This window comes from Mandrillus leucophaeus, unplaced genomic scaffold (genome assembly GCF_000951045.1).
Source record: "Mandrillus leucophaeus isolate KB7577 unplaced genomic scaffold, Mleu.le_1.0 Scaffold67, whole genome shotgun sequence".
NCBI lineage: Eukaryota > Metazoa > Chordata > Mammalia > Primates > Cercopithecidae > Mandrillus > Mandrillus leucophaeus.
Window position 1 is genome coordinate 3,237,107 of NW_012107252.1, and position 6,000 is coordinate 3,243,106.

A 6,000-nucleotide genomic window follows, 5' to 3' on the forward strand; every position below is an offset into this window, starting at 1 on the left:
TTTCATGGGCAGGCTGGCTAGTGGCCAAAGTACCGAGGCCTACCAGATGCCTGGTAGTAGCTAATGAGGTGCTGATGTGGAAATGGTTCCCTTACCCAGCTCTACAGAGGAAAACCACACTTCTCTTGAGATGCATTTTGTTTTAGGAAGGCTGGGGTGTGTGGTGTGTATCTGTGACTGTGCGTCTGTGATTCACATACTGCTAAGGAATCATTGCTGTGGTCCAAGCTGGCTGAGTTTCCAGGTGCAAAGATGGCCCTTGAAACTTTGCAGAGCTCTGAAGCAGGAAGTCTAGAGAGTTGACACACAGTCCCAGCTGCCTGATTTGGGACCCTTGCATGAGAAGGTACAGGAGACCTATTGCACTGCCCTGGGGACTTTGAAAGCTTGTGGGCTCCTGGCCAGTGTAGCTGAGTATCTGGTATCCCCACATTACAAAGCCCCTCCGTCTCTGCCCTTCCAGAAAAAGATTCTGGGATTTTTATCACTACAACACCAGGGAGGAGTGGTAAGATTGAGAGGCATCCTTGACAAATTTTGTCCCATACCATAAATTACGGAGGAGAATAGAATACCATCTACTTCTCTACTTCTGCAGAATCATTGTCCTTCTAGGCTGAGAGCACACTGGGCACTCCCATACCCCCACCAGGAATGTGCAAGACTTGCTACAGTTACCTTCTCCGCTCCCTCATGTCCCTGTAACTCTTAATCCATGTAGTCTGGCCTCCACTCTCGCTTCTCTCCTCCTCAGAATGCTCTAATCCAGACCACCAAAAAGCACTGACAAATCCGACAGATAGATAGTCCTTCTCTTTTTATGATGTCTCTGAAGCATTTGGCAGTATTGATCTCTTCCTCCATTTTGAAACTCTCTCTTCTCCTTAATTCTTTGTTCAAACTCCCTCCCAGTTCTCCTACCTCTCTGTTCCTTCTCAGTCTCTATTGCAGGAGATCTTCTTTTCCTGTACCCGTCCTTACATGTTGGTGTTTGCCGGGTTTCAGTTATAGCTCTCCTCTCTTCTCACTCCACTGCTTTAGCTAACATCGTATGTGCTGATGACTCTCAATCTCTCTAGCCCACATCTCTACTGATCTCTAGACCCAAATACCAAACTTCCTGCTGGACAGCTCCACTTGGATGACTCAAAAGCATCTCAAGTTCAGTGTATCCAACTCACCGAATTTCCAACAAATCTAATCAGCCTATGTTCTTATTTCAGGAAATGGCACCACTATCCATTCTCACCCAAGCAAGAAATCTGGGAGTTATTCTTTCTCCTTCCCCTCTCAACCAGATATCTAATGAGTCATCAAGTCCTGGCACTTGTGTACTGTCTTCTTTCTGAGGTCAGTTCCTTCCCCTGAGCCCTGATTCTCCAACCTCTGTCACCTCTGCAGGAACCCGGATCTTCATTCTCTTCACTGTTTCCTTCTTATCACTATTTAATCATATTCAGGTCTCTCTCATCGCTTAAAAACTTGCCACATTGATCCTATTATTCTGTAAACTCATTCAACAAAGTGTCAGATATTTTTCTAGGTGCTATAGCTTCAGCACTGCATAAGTTACATAAAACCTCTCCCTTCAGAGATCTTACATTCCACTGGCAGACACAGATAACCTGTGCACATAAAGTGTCACGCCATTTTTAGAGCACCTACTGTGTGCCAGCCACTGTGCCACCGTATTTCATTATTTCATTTAGCCTTTACAATGGGAGTCAATCATAATTCCAAAAGACACAATCACGAACACCGTAGTCCCAAATGCTGAAATCCTAAAAGATCAGTCGGGCGCGATGGCTCACGCCTCTGATCCCATCATTTTGGCTGGCCAGGGCGGGTGGATCACCTGACGTCAAGAGTTCGAGACCAGCCTGACCAACATGGCAAAACCCTGTTTCTAATAAAAATACAAAAATTAGCCATTCATGGTGGTGGGCGCCTGTAATCCCAACTACTCGGAAGGCTGAGGCAGGAGAATCACTTGAACCCGGGAGGCGTAGGTGGTAGTGAGCCAAGATCACACCATTGCATTCCAGCCTGAGCGACAGTGCGAGACTCTGTTTCAAAAAAAATATTAAATTAAATTTTAAAAAAAAGGAAATCCTAAAAGATGAGAATCCCAAAAAGTCTAAAACCCTGAAAATCACAATTCTGAAAGATTAAAATCTTGAAAACATCATTCTGGAAAAAATAATTTTTAAAATTATTTAAAAATATATTTATTTACATTCTTAAAAGGGGATTTATTTGATAAACGTAAAAACATTACAGAACACTTCATAGGCCACTTTACACAATGAAATGGGCAATAATAACATACATATTTTATTGCCTAGCATAAACAGGTATACTAATGAGAGGCATGAACAGGTTACTAATGACAGTCACATGGATATCACAGGAACAGGCAAACTGTTCATAAAGAAATAGGTACAAAGGGACACGTATGAACACATTTCACTATAGTTGGTAATTGTGTACACCCAGGTTGACAACGCGGTCATCTGAAATACTGTGACAGACATCTGAAATACTGTGACAGACATCTGAAATACCGTGACTGATCTCATCACAGTCTTTTGTCGAGATCAGTCAAAAGTCACAGTGGGTCACTACTGCATATGCAGTTGTTCAAAGAGCCAAGATCTTGAGAAATTTTATCTTTCACAAATGCATGTATCCAAAAAGGACATCTCTTATTGAGGAAGTTTCAGTGTTTTTACATACACGCACAGTCGTTACACAAAGTCAATGTGATAATGCACTTTTATGGAGTCAAATTTGCAAAATCCCTTTACAACAACCCCACGAAGTAAGTATTGTTATACCCATTTTGTCGATGGGAAAGCTAACAACTTGCTCAAGGTCATAGTAGCACAGAGCCAGGAATCAAACCCACCAACCCCACCCTATGTCCTGAATCGAGGCTCTGAACCATGGACCTGGAGGGGAATACAGATTCCTTTTATTTGGAGAGTGTTTTAAATATTTTCAGTAGGTACCCGCTGCAGTGAAATCCTTGGGTACAGGCCTTTCCGGGAAGAGCAGAGTGCTCTATAACTAAAGCTTCTCTGCAGAGTGTCTAAGAGTAGCCTGCATGGGCTAGACAACCTCAGTGCCTGTCCATGACCTGGACTCCAGCTTACAGCTGGAGGAATTGCCGTTTATGTCCTGTCCTTTTCTCTGCCCACCATTTTTTTTTTTTTCATATATTCCTTAGCGTCAGGTGTTGGAACCACCTCTGGGAACTCATCCATGTTCTGCTTTTAAATTAATTCCACATCTTGCCTGAGCTTACTGCCTCCTCCATTATTTAAGGAATTTAGCCTGCCAGTTCCCTATAATGGTACACCCCATCTCTTTCCTCTTTGCTCTCTCTTCCAGTTCTCATAGGTGGAGCTGCAGTAGACATCCAGAAGTTGCGGGATTTTTTTTTTAGATCTCCTTCCCAGATGACTAGGGACCCACACTTGTTTGCAAAGGTGAATCCTGCAGACCTAGCTGGTTATAAATCCATCTGCTCTAGAAGTTCTAGGCCTCAACCTGCTGTTTCTGATGGTGTCAGAGTACATTGTTTCTCCTACCCCAGGACAGGACCTGAGGAGCTACATCTTACCCCTTTCTTATCCCTTTCTAACTTATCCCTTTCTAACTTGCCAGGTGAATGACAGGCAAAGCCTTGGTAGAATGTCCCAGACAGGCAAAAGGCAGTTTGGAACCTGTTGTGTGCTATAGAATCAAAGGTGATTTGAACTGGTCTGCCACAATATTTTTGAGATACTGGAAATAAGGTTTTTGAAAACATTTATGACAATTACGGTCAGTTTATGTTCCTGAATCTAATAAATAAAAAATAGGCCTGGCACAGTGGCATGCACCTATGGTCTCAGCTATTTGTTACCAAAAAAAAAAAAAAAGAAAAAAAAACTTTTAAAAATGGAGCATATATTTTATATGTTTCCTTCCTTCCTTCCTTCCTTCCTTCCTTCCTTCCTTCCTTCCTTCCTTCCTTCTTTCCCTCCTTCCCTCTCTCCCTCCCTCCCTCCCAGCCTGCCTGCCCGCCCGCCTGCCTTCCTTCCTTCCTTCCTTCCTTCCTTCCTTCCTTCCCTCCTTCCTTCCTTCCTTCCCTCCTTCCTTCCTTCCTTCCCTCCTTCCTTCCTTTGAGTCTTGCTCTGTTGCCCAGGCTGGAATGCAATGGTGTGATCTCGGCTCACTGCAACCTCCGCCTCCTAGGTTTAAGCGATTCTCCCGCCTCAGCCTCCCAAGTAGCTAGGATTACAGGTGCCCACCACCATGCCCAGCTAATTTTTGTATCTTTAGTAGAAACAGGGCTTCACCATGATGGCCAGGTTGGTCTCGAACTCCTGACCTCAGGTGATCCACCTGCCTCTGCCTCCCAAAGTGCTGGGATTACGGGCATGAGCCACCACACCTGGCCTTATTTAATTTTTCTAGTAATTCATTTTTATTCTGTTTTATAAAATTATCATTCTGTGACAAGATAGAAATTTAAAAAGCAAAACCAACGGATCCTTCTTCACAGATGGTTTGAGAAGTTTTGGACTATAGTGGAAAGAGAACAGGTTTTGGAAGTGAATAGGGCTGGGTTGCTCAACCTCTCTGAGCCTCACCTTCCTCATCTGTACCTACCTTCCCCAGAGCTAAGAGAAATGGTGCATGGAGACAAACACATATCCAGGCATATGTGCTCTGCCAGAGGTGAGGACAGAGGATTGTGGGGGCACAGAGAAGGTCCTTCAGCTGGAGGAGTGATGAGAGATTGACTGGGGAGACGTCCTGGTGAAGGCGATGCCTGAGCTATGCTGGGAAGGGTGGGGCTTCGGCAGCAAGACCAGGCACACTGGTGGGGGCAGCTTCCTCCTTTGCAGACCAGTTCCAGCCTAAGAGCAGGAGCTGTAGGGGTGCTTAGAAGCGCAGTCCCTGGTGAGAGCATGCAGGCTGGCTGCATTCCTGTGGTATTTGAGGATTGATCTTGCCAGATTAGCAGCTTTGCTTTTTTTGGTTCAGGTACAAGATCCCCACGTGGGGAGTTCTTGCTGCTTGTGAGGAGCAGAAGCTGGTGAAAGCACAGAACGTGATCCTGGCCCTCCTCCCGAGCTGTGTGAGGCTCCCAGCCAGGAGCAAGCAGCTCTGCGAGTTCCTCAGTGAGAGGGAAGGCCCAGGTCTGAGCTCCACCCACACAAGTCCCAGCGGTGAGGCAGTAGTTCAGCAGAGAGCAAGATGCTGGCACCTTCAGGACTGTGTCCTGCTTTCCCTACTCTGTCTGCACCTGGGGACACAGGTCACTCTCTGACTGGTCTCCCCAAATAAATAGCCGGAGCTAGAGGGGAGAAGGAGGGCTGAAGCCTCGCCTCCCCACTGTGGAGGCAGGACAGCAGTCTATGCCTGCCTCCCATGATGAGGGCCCTTGGCTCTGCCTTCTGCCCTGACACAGGCAAAGAGTCCAGATCCAGGCAAATGAAGTGTCAGAGGGAAGCCACGGCCCTACGCAGGGATCCTGAGTTCAGTGAATCTCTCAGGAGAGAGGTCTGGGCTAGAAGAAAACAAATTGCAGGTAGGTCCATATACAACCCCCAGAGCGTGGACGAGATTGTCCAGGGATGATGTGGCGAGTATTGGGCCACATGGCCTCTGTTCACAGGAGTTCCTGGTCAGAGAAACACACACCTGATAGGTGGCAGCAGCACGAAAGCAGGCCTGTCGGCAGCAGGCCCTGTGACATCTTTGTGGCCCTTGTGTTGGGATAGACCCTTCCTCTCTCCCTGGGTTCCAAGGGCTTAGTGTGGGGGAAGTTTCCCGCAGCGGACAACTTCCAAACATAGTTTGAAAACAGAAGATTGGGGCTGGTCATGGTGGCGACCAGCCTGACAGACATGGAGAAACCCCATCTCTACTAAAAATACAAAATTAGCCAGGTGTGGTGGCGCATGCCTGTAATCCCAGCTACTCAGGAGGCTGAGGCAGGAGAAT

General features: G+C 46.4%; 1 protein-coding gene across 21 annotated transcripts in view; it reads left to right on the forward strand.

The window, feature by feature from the left end:
- Positions 1 to 6,000, forward strand: part of ST3GAL3 (ST3 beta-galactoside alpha-2,3-sialyltransferase 3) — a 208,538-nt gene that overhangs the window by 120,563 nt on the left and 81,975 nt on the right. The gene's annotated exons all lie outside the window — the stretch shown is intronic.